Genomic DNA, 17,063 nt, shown 5'->3' on the forward strand with positions numbered 1-17,063 from the left:
TTGGAGTGGTGCTGTCCAAAATGGTAGCCATGAATGACACAGAGCTTTTTAAACGAAAATTAATAAAAATGAAATAAAATTTAAAAATTGATTCCTCAGTTGCACTAGCCACATTTCAAATGCTCAAGAGCCACATATAGCTCAGGGCTACCACACCAGACAGCACGTGTATGGGAGATCTTCATCATGGCCAAAAGTTCTGTGGGGCAGCACTGTTCTGCAGCATTAGCGTTTTGACAAGCTTACCTAAGAGTCATCTGACACTCTTGGGAAATGTAACTTTGTTTGACTTACTATTTACGATGGATTGGACACAGTCTCTGTAAAGACTGTAAAAGGCTGGTAAATTACAAATCTATTTGTTAAGGATAGGTGCAAAGATTTCTGTCTGGCTGAAATATAACCAAAGAGTATTGTTTTATTGCCTTGTAGGACATTAACCGGTTTTGTATCTGACTCTGCAGTCTGATCCCAGCATTCTTTCTTCCTTTCACCGTTATCTACACCAAGCAATCTACCTAGCCACCTAGATATTTTGCTCAAATCCTCCTTTGAACCAGCTTTGCCATCCTGCTATTTCTCTCATTCTTGAGTTCAATAAATCTTCAACTATGTGCTTACTGAATATTTGAATGAGTTGTTACTTCTCAACTTTCTGAAAATTATATTTTGTCACAAGCAGCAGTTTGTCCCAATTTTTGTGAAAAGCTGATGAAATAAAGCAGACTGTAGGCTCATGAGCACATGGTGGCCACCTTCTCCTCTTCGCTCTCCTCATGTCTCCCACATGGTTTTGCAGACAATGGATAATCAAGGGCTGCTTGTTACTCCACAGATGAATGAGCAGTGAGTGAAGGGCATACCTGCTATCTTTTCTCTCTCCTAATTGCCCGACAAAAACCTCTATATTGCTAGCAGTATTAAGAGCAGGGAGCTTTACCTTCTCAACTGTGTTGTGACTTTTACCTACATTAGCAACAATTCTGTTGGATGTTAAGAAACACACCACCGAGTGTGCTAAACAGCACATAAGACTCACCATCTGAGTTCAACTTTCCCTGTAGTGCATTAACACTCCAGGAACCAGAACTAAAAACATTTAGAGGTAAAGCACATTAACAAAGAAAGCTCACGTAACACACATTGTTTAGGATATTTACGTGGGCACCCTAGGATTTTAATGTCTAAATAAACATATTTTTACTGGCATGGTTCAACTGTAAACGCCTGGAAATCTTGTTTAAGGTTGCAACTCCTGTCACATCCCAGACACACACATTTTCCAAGAAAACACAGTTTATTTTGGTACCTCTGGAGCTACAAATATGCTCCAAATCTAAAATAACAGGTTACCGATACTCCGAGCCTCTAATAGAAAATCTGTGCAGAGTGGTCACCTCAAACAATATCTTTTCATGCAAAAAATATACCTACAGGACACTTTTGGCTGCCAGATGTACAAACTCAATTTACAGAAACTGCACTGCTCTCCTGCCAAGAGACACTGACCCAAAGGAAGATCCAGTCTTTTCTGCATGTGTGAAACCAGTGAGGTATGGACAAAGGTGACCTCCTCCATTTATTAAAAAGCCAAATATTCAGTTCAGCAAATTCTTAGTGAGTGACCAAGAGAGGGAGAAAAACAATCTCATGATACACAAATGAAAGAAGAGAGAAGTAAAGAACTTTCTACGTCATTAGTTATCCACTCAGTCTGCTTTAGTAACAATGTCGGCAGAAACTAAATAGGTCTTCTTGGTTTTCCAATCAGATTTTTGGCTAGATATCAGGAGAAGGTCTAAGTTTCAGTAAATCATTTCCACCATGGTAGACTACTTGCTGACTAACATATATGCTGGGAGGTATTTTCATACATGGATTGGGTAAACAGAAAAGCCCTCTGAGGCCAAAGAGAGGTTTGCATTCTACAAGTCCTCCTCCTAGGAGATGTGGGATATTATTTTTTAAGCCGTATTTCCTCGTAGACCACTGCTTTGAGGCTTTAGGGACCTAATGTGTGCCTGTGTGTGACCCGGGAGCCCCATGCCACCTCAATTCTATCAACTCAGTATTTTTACTTGTTGACTCTTCCTTTTATTTTTAACATTACTTAAAATGGAGGGAGACCTTTAGTCTCTGGCTTCATTTGAAAACCAGCACTGACTGTCAATATTAAAAGGCAAATATAACACAAATAAAATGAAAGTCAAGCAAAATAATAATCAGATATTATTTCGCTCTCACTGGATACTGGATCTGCTAAGGGCTGAGAACCCCAGACTGTCACTTCTCGCTGAAAAGGGAGCTAAGCAAATGTTAGAGACAGACTGGCACTGACTTGAGACTTTCTCTTTGAGGAATTCAGAGAAAATGTTTCTCATTATGTGGTTCAGTGAGATAGAGAGCCATGAACCTGTGCCACCTAAAATTGGAAGCCTCATGCTTTGAGAAATAAAACTGCAACCCAATCTTGTCACACGTAAAAATGGGCTTTTGAAGTGCTGAATCCAAAGGGTGATAGTCCTTTAAGCAAGTGGATGGGCAGAGACACATCTAGAGGGGAAAACCCTGAGAAGTTGAGCATGTAAAAGGAAGGATTTGGTCCCATTGGGAGGAGCAGTCTGGGGGGTGGGGGGAAGAGGAAGAGAGAAGAGGTAGGAGGCAGGAGAGGAAGAGCTGTGGAGAGGAAGTCCGGGGACTGGATCGCAGCCGCCTCATGACCACTGTGTGGCCTTGGGCAACTCAGCCCAAGGAGGTGAAGCTCTCTCGTCTCCTCAGTGAGGGGCTTGGGTGGCTGATTTCCAAGATCCTTTCCAGATGTACATTTCTGGGATTCCAAGTGTGTCATCACACCAGAGGGTGACAAGGTGGGATGCCTTGAAAGTGAGAATGAAGGAGTTTCTGTGAGCAAGGAAGGGGTGGTGTTTGAAGACTAAGGAAGAATAGGTGCCCCCCCCTCCCCGTACGGGCAAAAACGGCAATTTGCGAGGGACTAGTCTAGGGTTACTGACACCACAACTTTATTCTTTTTTTGCGGGGGGGGGGGGCGGGCATGGGGGAGGGGCAGAGGGAGCGGGAAAGAGAGAATCTTAAGCAGGCTCCATGCTCAGTGCAAGCAGGACACAGGGCTTGATCTCACAACTCTGAGATTATGACCTGAGCAGAAATCAAGAGTTGGACACTTAACTGGCTGAGCCACCCAGGCACCCCCACAATTTTATTCTCACTTTCCTGAAACATCCTTCTCCCAGTAAACCCAGAAAAATTCTGTCTTCAAGATGTATGTCACCTCATCCAGGAAGCCTTCTCTGACTGATCCCAGCACACATAAATGCTTCCTCTTCTAGGTAACCTTGGTATTTGCTTATCTTTCTATATTATTCCGATTCAAGTATAATATTTAAAATATTAAACAATAGTACTGTTCACTTCGGAGGATACATGGGCAACATGGGGGAAAGCCAGGCTGTGGCCAGCGGTCATAGCCTCGGGGAGCCAACTGGGTGTCACAGTACCACCAGCAAGTGTGACTTCTTCCTTGCTGATGCCCTGACAGAGAAACAAGGATATGGAGACAGCTTTCCCAGAACTAAAGTGGGCAGGTTGTTGGGCTCCCACGTGGCCTCAAAGCAGTGTTTAAGGTGCCTTCCCTGGAACCAAGACTGTGGACTTGGGCAGCGGTAGGGAAAGACTGGAGGCAGTGGTTATTCGACAGATGGTAGGAAAGTACTTCAGTTATTTCAACACCTAATAAAACCGTATGGGTGCATACTAGCTGAATATCCCCAGGACTGGGACAGGGAATTTACATGGTAGATAGTCAATAAATAGTTGTTAAATGAACGAATGATGATGCCCTCAGCTCTAATCAGAGACAGAGTGAGAATCCTGGATGTACTATACCTTAATTCCATAAAATATTCCTCCATAGTAATGCATTCCCTGAGGATGATATTGTCTGTACTGAAGAAAGTGAGAAGCCGGGTTTCTCAGAAGTTAGTAGAAGATCCACTGGTTTGACACGTAATCAGCTTAGACAGTCAAGACTTCTGTTGGTTAGCCATGTTAACCATCATTAACATGGATTCGTGTTGGCTAGCTATGATTTCTGTTGTTGATCACAACTTCTGTTGCTTAATCTTGATTTCTCTAATTATGACTTTTGGTGGTAAATCAGGACTCCTGTGATTGGTGAGAAACACAACTAACACTCTAGCTACTTAAATCAAGAAGAGAGATCTGCACCACAAACTGAGTTCAGGGTTTTCTGACCACAGTTTTTCTAAGCTTTCTTACCTCATGCTCTTCTATTCTTGCTATCAAGGAACTGGGATCCAAGCAAATGAGAAGAAAAAAATACTCCTCTGGTGGCAAAGGACACATATGCACTGGAGTGATTTGCTTTGTGTCTTAGTCATAATCCCAGAAGGCCCACTGCCTACTCAGGTCACTTCTGTTTCCCCTGGGGGATATGAGGTACCATTATTCTATCTAATTCTCTCTTACCTACAGTGCAGACACACCCCTAGATCAAAAGGAAAGGTAACCATCTCTTTTAAATCTGAATGTTCTCCTGTCCCTAAATATATAAAATTCATAATTACCTTGGTAGACTAGTCCTATGTCCCAAATCTACCAAGGACATAGAGAAAAGTGGCTCATTGCCCTCCCTGCTTCACGTTTTGATCTGAGGGTAACTTCGGCCACCTTATCTCCTCTAAGATTCTCAAATCATTTCTCTAATTCTGATAATTTTTTTTGTTTTATTCTTCCGTGGACCATGTTTCAACTTCTGGTTTTCAGATGTCATCACATAATATTCCCTACCATCTCTCAAATAGAGTGCTTTTTGTTGGTGTAGAGACTAGCTTGGTGATTAAGAACTGGACATTAGCTCGAGTACCTGTGGATCTGAATTCTGACTCTGCTGCTTACTACATGTGGGATGTTAAGTAAGTTACTCGAAGGCCTGTTTCCTCATTGAGGATAAGGAAATCACCTACACTTCATGGGATTACCTAGTGTACCCAGTTAAGTAAGGGACACATATAAAGTATGAAGCCAATGCCCAACACATAGCAAGTACCCAGTGAATGGTAGCTTTTGTTATTGATGAAACCTTCTCTTTCCAAAGCCCTCTTCTGGAAAACTTCCAATACACATTTTGTATTTAAAATAAAGACTCCCGGATAGGAAAGAACACTGTTCTGAATCTCTGAACAATACAGACTATTGTGGGTAGACAACCTCGTGATTCCAACGGCCATCTCTATATATACTCATTCCCGTACTGACTCATTCATCCAATGCCAATTAACTGGAGTGGATGTGGTGCGTTCTCCTGGGGCATACAAAGATACAGAAAGCATGGTTCCTGCTCTTTCTCAATGTTACCAGGAACATAAAATCAAGTGACTACTCTAGCAGATGCCACCACGCAGTGTGGTAAGAACTTTTAATGGAAGCAGAAAGTGAAAAAGTGCCCAGTAGAGTGCCTGGCACATAGCAGGCCCACTGAAAATATTTACTGAGTAAAGGCCATAAGAATTCAAAGGAGTTAGAAGGGAGTTGGCCCCAGATTCCAGCTTTAATGAAGGGGCAGGCTTCGAACGGCAAGCTTTCCCTCCAGGAACAGCTCAGCTTTGCCAAGATCCCAGGTGAGGATGTACAGGGAAGGGGCCGTGGTCCAGGTTGGCAGAGATGTATATGATGGGCTGTGTGTGTGCAAGACACAGCAGAAAGAGCAGGTTGACAATCAGACTAGGCAGGATCTAGATGGCCATGTCGGGCATTTACTGGGGAAGTACTCACTCTTCTGTGCAGCAGAAGGCTAGGGTCAGAATTATAATCTGCCAATATTGTTCAGGAGGCTTTGAATCACGGATTTCCTCATGCATTAATTTAACACATACTACAGTGGATAGTGAGCTCTGGATATGAATACAAATACCTGTACCCCCGAACCTGCCCTCAGGTCTGGTCAGGAATGTAACCCAAGAATCCTTGATTTCTGAAATAACAGCGCAATCTGCGGACTCCCATTTAATCATAAAGTTACTTATGAGAATTCATAGTGCAGTGTTTCGAATGGAAGTAGCTTTTTAGGCCTACAGCCATTCACATCAGGTTCAACATGTGTGAAATGTGTCGTGATAGTTTGAAGAAAGGCACTAAGTAAAAACTTATTTCTTGGGGAGCCTGGGTGGCTCAGCTGGCTGGGCATCTGCCTTCAGCTCAGGTCATGATCCCAGGATCTTGGGATTGAGCCCCACATCGGGCTCCCTGCTCAGCGGGGAGCCTGCTTCTCCCTCTGCCTGCTGCTCCCTCTGCTTATGCTCTTTCTCTCTGTCTTAAATAAATAAAATCTTTAAAGAACCCCCCAAAAAAGAACCCCCCCCAAACCTTATTTCTTGTATTTAAAAACAACAACAACAACAACCCGGCCACTCGGCACTGTATCAGTCATAAAAAGCACTGGATCAGGAGAAATCCACCCAAAAAGTAACGTGGAAAGCACATCTGTTTGCACTGGGCTTTTGCAGAGTTAATTCCTATCCCATGCAAAGTTCAAAAGGGTAATTTCTCCTTCTAGAGTGAAAGAAGAGAGAGACAACGAGGAGCGTTACTTCGTCGTTCTCCCTCAGTCATGAAAGGGAAAATATTTCCACTCCATCTCGCTCAGAAGGTAACCAGGTGGCCACCCGCGGTCGTCATGCGCCCAGGCCAGCAGGGCTGGAGCCCAGTGAAGGGCGGCCTCAGGCCAGCGCAGAGCTGCAATTCCCATTTCCAGCCAGAAGCAAAGATGCTGCCAGTGGGAGGTGAGCATGGAATACTCCCATCACGGCTACTTTGGGAAACACGGTTTTCAGTCCAGGAAACACGTTGCCTTAAACAAACAAAAAACACCCTCTGGAGCGAGTGGAAGTCTCTGCGTGACAATGTCTGAAAAGTTATTAATAGCAAGATTTGTGGGGGAGAAAGAGAAAAGTGAAGACCTTTTCACCCCACTGAAAGACAATGGGTGAGAGGGAGGGAGAAAGTAGAAAAACAGCCTACTATTTTGATGACAAACAGAGTTTCCTCCTGAGCAGGGAGGGTGGGCACGAATGTAACTCAAAGGCCACTGAGCGAGTTAGGGAGGGGGCCGCGCTTGGGGCCATGGAAAGGAAAACAACCTAAGATTCATATTCCAAACAAGAAAGTTGAGTTGTCCCAAGGGGTAGAGGCTCAGAGTTGTTTATTTTTTTTTTCTTAAAAAAAAAAAATCCTGACAGAACAAGATCCCACTGTTGGGAATTGAGTAAAGATGAATGAATGACAGTAGTGAAGCCTGCGTGCTCTGCTGTTTAGTAGCCCTGGTTTCCAGAAGGTCCATCATTCCACGGTGCCTCTTGCCTGCTAACTGGGAAAGTGTCTCCTGTTCCTTCACTTAGAATCTGACCACAGATTTTAGGCCTGTCTCCTTCCAAGTTCCTTGGACCTGAAGCTTCTTTGGCACGTTTCCTCTTCTCTAGGCTAGCAAGGCAAGCCTTTATCTTGGGAGAGGTCTAGAAAGATGGTACTAAGAAGGCAATGACGACAGATTCAGCAAAAGCATCACCTCTGTGGGAACCAGTCATTCTGGAAGAGGGTGATGATGGCATTGTCCTGGACTTTGTCAGGTGAACCCCGAGAGCTCAACCTCCAGAGACCCAGAGGCCAGTGATCTCGTTCCTTTTAATCCCCAATTAATTAAAACTCCCTGGGAAGTAATACCAATGAATAGGCAGTTCTTAACTGAGAACCTGAACTCACAACATCAGAAAATCACGATCTAAACTTGCAAAGTTTTCAGTGTCCCAAGAAGGGCACCGAGCCATACATTCAGTTCACAGTGTTCTTTCTTATAGAGTAATATGACCCAGGGAAAAAAAATGCTACTAGGTAACATAAACTGGAAACCAACAGTAAGGAGAGATTAATCAGTTGTATAAAATGTCTTTTAATTTTGGTGAAAACATGTCTTTTTAGATTTCAAAAACATGACCTTGGATAAAATAATTTTTTTTAAGTGATCAGCTATCCTATGGGTCTGATTATCATAAGTCCACTCTAATCCACAGGTCTGGGGGCCAATAACCTCCAAACACAATTTTTGGGGAGAGAGTTTCATAAGGCAGACCCACATTGATAGTTAAACTGGCTGTTTTCAAAAAGTGAAGGGATCTGTTCTGGGCAGGGCTGGCCTGTTCTCGGAAGGGCCTCGTGCTCGGTTATTGCCCTGCTGTCACAGTCTTGAAATTCTGAATAATTTTTGAACAAGAGCCCAGCATTTTCACTTTGTATTGGGTCCTGCCAATTAAGGGGCCAGCCTGGCTCTAGAATCCCAACTATTCTCTATCTAAAGGTTTCCAAAGTGTTAACCTTTGTGAGGACGTTGGAAGTTTTGGGTAATCTTCTCTGGTTGACCTCCAAGCTAGTTTTAAGACTGTAAATGAGACAGAATTATAAAAGTCTACCACAGTCACACTTACGCCAGGATCTCTTTGGGGGTGCTTCCGAACAAGTCCACCACTCTAGGAAGAGCCAGAAAGGAACACCATTTGGGAAGCATTTTATGTTTCACTATTGGGCTTTGTTTCCCACATGGGTAAGGGACTTTGGAGGGGGCTGGGAGGACCAGGAAGAATACGAAGAACTTTTTCAGAATTGGATACAGTGTCCTCCCAAATAGCATATATATTTAGGTGCAAGTTCAGGAGGGTGCCCAGAAGCTCATTCATATACCTCCAAGATGTCTCTGACCCCCACTTGGGAGCCATTGACATAAAGAGTGAATTAGAAAGAAGGTGAAGAATCTGAGGTCAAGTAGTACATCTGTTACCCAGAGCATTTCTGTACAGCAGGTTAAATATTATCAATACTGTATCTTGGGGACCACTGCCCCTCTTCTCAAATTTTGAGTTGAGATATGGTAGGGAGAAAAAACCTTAAGAAAGGAAAAAAGTCTGAAATGGATGGTTTCACTGAGCTCCACATAGCTTTCTTTAAATCTGGTCTTGAAATAAAAAAGAGAATTCACTTTAAACCAACTAAAGACATCTGTTTTCTAGATTACTTGGGTCAGTTATTTTGTCCCCTTCCACGGTGAAACCCATAGTTACCAATTTATTATCAGGATTACTCTAAATATAACTGGGCAAGAAGCCAATGCATTTTAAGTTTTCTAGTTCTCAAATATTTTACTGAGAAAATGCACCAAAATGGCTCCTCAGCTACAGCCCAGGAGTTAGCAGACCCCAGGTGCTTTGAGAATTACTAAATCTCATCTGCACCCAAATTCAAGAACCTCATCTGGACTGAAAGGGGTGGGGGGGGGGTTGGGGCAAGCAGAAGGAGACAGAGCCAAAAAATGCTCAAATATGCTTAAACCCTTTGCAGAGGAGCACAAATTTTTAAATCTCTCTTAGAAGTTTGGTATGCAACATTTCACCATCAACAAAGCCAGGTCTTAGCTCTGTCATGACACACTGATGACAACGTATATCACCATGACAACTCTGCGTATCACATAATTCAAAAGCCTTTCACAGAACCCAATAATCATCATGCACTTATATTCTTTCATAATGCTAAGAAGGACCTCAATTAGAAAAGAAAAAAACAAAAAACGCTTGTCCACAACTTGTTGCCCTTTTTCCAAGGAAATTTAATTTCCAGGGCCATTCTGGGATTTTCTCACTGGAATCTCTCTTGCTTATGTTGTAGGTGGTTACATCCCGAATCCGAATTGAAAAGGAAGAAATCACAGAGGATGTGGGAGCAGGAGGGAAGCTGGTCAGGCATTTACAGTTAGGTCTTCAGGAGTCTGACAACTATAAAATAATGGGCATTTATCAGATGCAGCCTTCTGCTTCTCCTCACCACAGACACTGCTCAGACAGTGCAAAAATCTCACTCACAGTTTATTGAGAAAATACTGCTGAAGTTCCACCTCTCAAAATGCATTCTGTCCTTGTATGGAAAGGCCGTGGTGACTTCAGGCAAAGACCTGACACGTCGTATTAGCCCAAACCCACAGCATCTAAACAATGACATCATCAGCAAAATCGTTTAGAGCCCACCGGCCCTCAATGTGGGCCTTCTGTGTACCCGCACTTAGCCAGGTCCCCCAAACCTACAGTGTTCTCTTTCACCTCTGTACCTTTACACATGCTGTTCCCGAGGCCTCAAAAGTCCTTTCCCTGCCTTGTTCATGCCCACTCATGCTCCAATATAGCGTCAGGCACCTGTGAATCACATACCACCATACCAGCACACACTCTGTTGTAACATTCTTGGTACAATATCGATCCTTGCACCTCTTTCTTCCTGGAAGCAGGAATCCTTGGAGGGTGTTATCTTAATCATCTTTGTGATGGAGTATATGCAAATTTTGTAATTAAAAAGTAACATGTTGCAAGTTATTTTGCTTTTTAAATATCATATGGAGATTCAGTGGAGGAAGGGGAGAAAAAGATGAGCAGAGAACCCTAACTTCAACAAATACAACCACCACCAAAATTCTTTTTTTTTTTAAAAGATTTTATTTATTTATTTGAGAGAGAGAGAATGAGAGATAGAGAGCACGAGAGGGAAGAGGGTCAGAGGGAGAAGCAGACTCCCTGCTGAGCAGGGAGCCCGATGTGGGACTCGATCCCGGGACTCCAGGAGCATGGCCTGAGCCGAAGGCAGTCGCTTAACCAACTGAGCCACCCAGGCTCCCACCACCACCAAAATTCTTTAAGTATAAGGGAAAAGGAAGGAGGAAGTTATATTTTCAATAGTAAACTCCAATATCATAATTCAGACAGCAATTCTAACTTCGTGATTTATCCCAACCTCCCTTCTTTCTTTTTCCAAATTAGCAAGAAATACGCTCAAATTTCACCCATAACTCCTCTTTCTTGATCTTTAAAATTAAAGTTGCTATATAATGTCAGCACAGTGCCTGGATTTGAAATTAAATAGATCCCCAATGTAAAAGGTAAAATTCTTTTAAACAACACGAACTTGTCTGCAATTAAGCACGTTATAGCCTCCACCTCAGCACTGTGCTATATAAAAATCCACTTCTGGAGCTACTGCTGTGTTGAGGACCTTAACTTCTGCACTTTCTGTGCCTATTTTATAAGAGAAAATTTGGCAGAATACACACAATTAATTTTTAAGTGTTACTTCTCTGCGTTTCCATTTCATACCTGACTTTGGTTGATAAAAAAGAGGAGCAGTCTTTTGATTACACTGGAGAGAAGGGGAAAAATAGGCCCAGCGATAAAAGAGGTACCTGCCAATTAGTTAGATTGTTCTCCAGTTTTCAATTAAAGGCCGCCTAATGGATGTTGGGGGACCTGTTTTATTTTCCCGAGCAGAGCTCTTATTTTTAAACTCTTAGCTTCATTTTCCAAAATTGCTGGCTTTAGACAGAAGAAACATGTATCTTGAGTGAAAAGCTCTATGTTCTTCTTCTATTTCCTGTATCAAAATTATATTTCTCTCCTCAATGGCTACTTCCCATTTGGCTTCACAAAGCTCTGTTGCCCAGGATGGGTTTGCTAATGGACAGCAGTCCCTGATGTTGTATCCCGCTCTGGAAGATGGGGGGGGGGGGGTCAGATCTGGCTCCTCCAGGCCAGTGAGGCTCATGAGGGAGTTTTGGGGGTGCTTCCTCCTATTTTTGCTCTCTTCAGATGATCATCCCCTGGAACTTTACTTACCCTCTTCAGTTTCTTCAAAAGGACAAGGAAAGAGAACTTAGGAGGGTGTGCTTATGTTGAACCCATCTGAAAGAACTTGCCTCTCCTAAGCATCGGCCTGTGCATGGAATTTGGGAATTATTTTCCTTAGATCAAACAGAAGTAAAAATTTCCTTGGACATGGTTGGCCTTCGTCCTTGGAACACACATGTTCTCAAGATTGATATTTTTATGCAGAGTTTTCTCAAATGAATAATTAGGAGATGGCCACAGGCAGGTGTAGGAAAAAGAGTTGGGCTTCCATCAATCATGATCAAGCTACATTTAACCACCAAAGGACTGAATGACATTTTGTAAACAATTTAGCAGTTTTGTTTCTGTGGGACAGCTCTGTCCCTAGACCTCAGGGATCTGTGAAGGCAACGCCCTTTACTGCCAACAGGAGTTACAGAAGCTGGATAAATTCTTCACGATTGGAACAAACACCCCTTCAGGGCTGCAAAAGCAGCCATGAATCACATGATCCTGGTAATCTGAGAGCTAATGTATCTATGGGGGGGAAGACCTAATGTATCTCATACTAATTCCTATTTGTTTTTAACATCACCTAAAGTTTACTTGGTTCAGACCAAAGACGGCTGCAAGAGACACATCAGGACTGAACATTACACCTTAGCGGGCATCAGAATGGACCTTGTGAAAACACCAGGCAGTGACACAAAAGTAATGTTTGAATCCTGCCAAGAAAACGGGAAGGGCTTTTAGGAGCCCCTCAGAAGGAGATTCTGAATTAATTTGTAATTTCAGGTTTCCTAATGGCTTTTATGAGCTTGCTTACCCAAAGTATTTCAGAGCATCATCTCTCTTAATTTTTTAATTTTTATCCGTGCTGTGCTCCAAAAATATGCCGATCTGAATCATTGCCCCCTCATCTTGTTATCTTAATAGGGGAAGGATAGAGTATCATGCCGGCCATTCCGCATTAGGTGTCCTCATTTACAGATTGAAGAAAAAAAAAAAAAATGCCGGACATAAATTATTTAAAATCTATTGTATCAGTGTGTGTTCTGTAAGCATTCACTACCGGCAAAGCAGACAGATTATTTTTCACTTTTAATTGTGTTGATACCTTATCTGCTTTGTTGAAAGTGGAGAGTGGTATGTGAAACCGCGTTACCCGCTGAGGAACAGAGAAGTGATGGGGTCTATTATTTAAAGCCAAAGTAACCCATTTAGTGGAAGTAGCTTCTAACACACTGCGAAGGAAGAGGAAACCTGGAGTTGCTATTTACGTTTGTAATGTGTGTCTATTACCGTGTCAAACATGAGCGAGGGTAGGACAGAGCCAGCTTCCTTAAAGAAGCTCTTGGCTGAGGGAGTCCATGACAGCACGCACATCACACCAGCATCCAGGCACAAAGGCACCCATTGTGTGTGAGTGACGGGGCGGCGGGGGGAGATCACCAATCACCCCCACATTCCTCTACCCTCTGCCCTCCACTTCTCAGGTATGTGGTAAAAAGCAACATAAATCAGATGAGATCATCTCTAGGTATGCTTGAAGACGTTGTCCTAAAAAAAAACATTCATGGCAATGAAAATATATTTAGGTAATAAAATTACTAACCTGTGATTGGCACCTGACTGCAATGAAATCATACACAGGATACGAAGATTCATTACTAGAAATTCAAAATAAGCCCTAATGCTTCTCCTCGCTTTTGATCCCCAAAGGCCTTCATCAAAAAATGACCACAGGTACGGGTGCTTGGGTGGCTCAGTCAGTTGGGTGTCCGATTCTTGGTTTCGGCTCAGGTCATGACCTCGGGGTCATGGGATCGAGCCTGGCGTTGGGCTCCACACTCAGTGCGGAGTCTGCTCTCTCTCTCTCTCTCTGTCTCGCTCCCCCTGCCCCTCCCCTCACTCTCTCTCTCAAATAAAAAAATAAATCTTAAAAAAAAAAAATGACCACAGGTACTAGGTATGTTAGTATGCTACCAAAAAGTAGCTCACACTCATCAGAATTTAAAATATTCCTTCAAAAGACAGCAACTCGGAATTCCTTTGGGTGAATCTCCAGTTGAGTGGTAGAGTATATACAGATAATGACTAGCATTGCTCTGCTGTAGCTTTTTAAGCTTGGAGACTCGTCATCACTCTTTAGCTTTTGTATCCTCCACACAAAATCCAGTGCCTACCCAGCTTTCAGTAAATATCTGCTCATACAGATGGGTGGAGGGTTGATGGGGAAATGACTCAGTTTGCCCAATATCCTCAGCCAGAATGGCACACAGCTAAAAAGACAAGCACCCGAGTGCAAGTCTAAAGGGTGGTGGGCGAGTTTACCCTCTGCCTTTCATCTGGCTTTGGGCCGCCTGGAGCAAACTACTGAACTGTCTTTACAGTTCCCTTTCACACATTTGAAGTTATCTCTCTACCTTCTAGAGCTAACAGTTGAGATTTCCATGTGTCCGAACAAGGAAATACACATTCCTATGTCCCCACTATGAGCCTCAGGTCTGTACGTTTTGTGGGACGTGTCTGGTTTGGTAAGAAGCAAAGAGATGAAGAGAGCCAGACGTCTCCCAAATACGGGGCCTTTTCAGATAGAGTCCAAATCCAGCAAACAACTCCCAGCAAAACCACAGTCAATACCAGTCCACATAAATGGACCACATCACGTGTGATATTTGAGAGTTGCACTTCCACACCGTCAAATATAATCGATGACCACACACATCAGTGTGGGTCCAAAGTCAGCCACCACGCCGCACTTACTCTCCAAACCCCATCACCCCGATCCGGTGCGCGCTTCAAATTGAACTCCTGACCTTTCCTACAATTATCCCCAGAATCTAGACAGCCCCGTCATCACCTCAAGTCAGTGGATGAGAGGTACAGCACCAGGGATGCTCTGCCTCTGTTCCCGAAGGGAACGGGAGTGAGGGAGAGGTTCCTGCCTTCCTTTCCATCTGGTTTCTCCAATAAAAGGGAAAAAAATAAATGGAAATGAAAAGTATACAATTAAAAAAAATTACATTTAACTTCCTTTTGCTAATGTCTGTAAGATGATTTTTGGCCTGGCAAGAGATTCCAGATGGGCCGTGTAATGAATATAATTTAATACGAAAAACCGGAGTTCAAAGAAACACATTTTTCCAAGTCAGAAGGTTGTCTCACACTGTTTAATGCAAAACACGGGGACAAGTCATTGCATTTCTTTTCTTACTGCTCACTACTAGCCTTTAAACCTAATATCAGTGTGGCCAGACCCGAAGCCATCAAAACCAGAAGCTGTCACTCGCCGAGATGGGGCTGGCCCCTGTGCACGCTCAGCCAAAGGGCCAGAGAGCACTAACCAAGCAATGTGTTTTCCTCCGGGGTCTCAGAATTTATACCACCAATTACGGCCATAATGAGTGCCCCAAGTTGACTTCCTAGGAGCAAGAATTAATTAAGCACAGTATTTCTTAGTAAAGAATGACATTTTTCCAAACGAGTTCTATAAGGTAGCCGTATTTTCTGAGAGTACTGCGCTTCCATGTACGATCCTTAATTGTTAACAAAAAAAAATAGAATGATCCAGCAACATGGCTTATGTTTTTAATTTGACAATAAAAGAAAACAATCTTTACTTTTATCCTCTTTTGGGGGCAAGGAGAATGCTTTGAGCATATTGCCTGTATGTGAAGCACACAATTATTTACATTAGTAATACAGTATCACTTCTTTGAATGATCAACATCACCACAAAAGAAGGAAGCCAGCGCTGGTATTTATAATCTCTTTCTCACCTCTCAAAAATGAAGAGTTGTGTTTTGAACCCATTTGTTCCCCAAATTGCTTACGTTCCCATAAATTTTGTAGAGAGTTAAAAAAAAAAAAAAAACCCACACACAGAGGTTAAGGATTCATTTTATAAATTACACCTTAGGTAGTCTGACCCAGAGACTGGCAGACTCCTGCAAAGGGCCAGATGTAAACTTTTTAGGCTAGTTTCTGCCTAGTTTCTTCATATGGTTTCTGCCACGGCAGAGTGGAAGCAGCCATAGACAATTCATAAGTGAAGGGGTCTGCTTGTGTTTTGAGAAAACTTTATTCACAAATACTGAATTTGAATTTCATAGAATTTTCATGCGTCCTAAAATATCCTATTTTTTAAAATTTTTTCCCCAAGCTTTAAAATGTAAAAATTATTCTTTGCTTTCGGCTCTACAAAAACAGGTGGCAAACCAGATGTAGCCTGTGGGCAGTCAGTTTGGCAACCACTGGCCTCACACGGGAGTATATTTTCAAGACATCTGTAAGGCTGGAGAAAACACCATCTCCGTTTCTCGCTCTCACTCACGGACAGACATGTATACACCGTCACACACAAATACCCCTCAGCTGTCAACATCACAGTCTCTGAAACCACTGATGTAGTACAGCAAAAATGTGGCTTCAAAAATGTGTCTAGACCTACGAACCAGAACATGAAGAAAATCTCAGCCTTGAAGAAACATTAGCAGGGTGGTAGGAAAAAAGAGACTTCTGTCCTGCCACCCTTTCTCATGGAGAAAATGCCCACTCTGAATTACACATCATGTCCTCGACTCCTTTAAGGAGTTAACCGTAGCCAGCACGGGTCTGGAAATCCCTGCAGCCTACTTGCCAATTAATGTATTTAACTCTAAAGAGCAGGGGCTTTTTAATTTAGCTCATGCATCACCAACAGAACATTTTGGTAGAAAATATTAGGATTTCCAAATAACTTTATAGCTCTGTAAATTGCCAACATACCATCTGCAATTGAATTAACATTTATAACCAAACCGAAATAATAAATAAAGCAAATTACGCTGCAAATATTCGAGAGTGCCCAATATGCACTTGAGGACGATAATTAGCATTTTATAATCACGCTTCATTTTCTTTATCCAACTCCCTGTCACATTAATGATAAAATATTTTAAACTGTGCTCTATCAGCAAACGGCAGTACAATCTCTAGATTAGCCATTAACTAACACAGGGAATGAAAACAGTTTGTGCTGTTGGCATTACAGATCCAAAGAAGTTTTACTCATAATCACATCCTCCAGTCTCCCTGGCTCTTATCTCTGTGGTTTTTTCCCCCCACACTACCAAAATAAGGCCTAGAAAGCCAATGCTTTATTTGTACCATCCGACCCCAAAGCACCACGAGAGCTGAAGGTGCATGTTCTTACCAGCAGGAAAAAGAAGAAATATGATTTTAAATGCTCATTATGCTCACTTGATCTAGAAAACTGAGAGGGTCTGTCTAGAAGTCAAGAAGCTTAAGTCACTCAAATGGAATAACTCTGGTCCTCAAATAATTCTTTCTGAA

At 42.6% G+C, this 17,063-nt stretch overlaps 1 protein-coding gene across 6 annotated transcripts in view; it reads right to left on the bottom strand.

Moving 5' to 3' along the window:
* Window positions 1-17,063, bottom strand: part of RARB (retinoic acid receptor beta) — a 505,987-nt gene that overhangs the window by 98,083 nt on the left and 390,841 nt on the right. The gene's annotated exons all lie outside the window — the stretch shown is intronic.

This window comes from Zalophus californianus, chromosome 1 (genome assembly GCF_009762305.2).
Source record: "Zalophus californianus isolate mZalCal1 chromosome 1, mZalCal1.pri.v2, whole genome shotgun sequence".
Lineage (NCBI taxonomy): Eukaryota > Metazoa > Chordata > Mammalia > Carnivora > Otariidae > Zalophus > Zalophus californianus.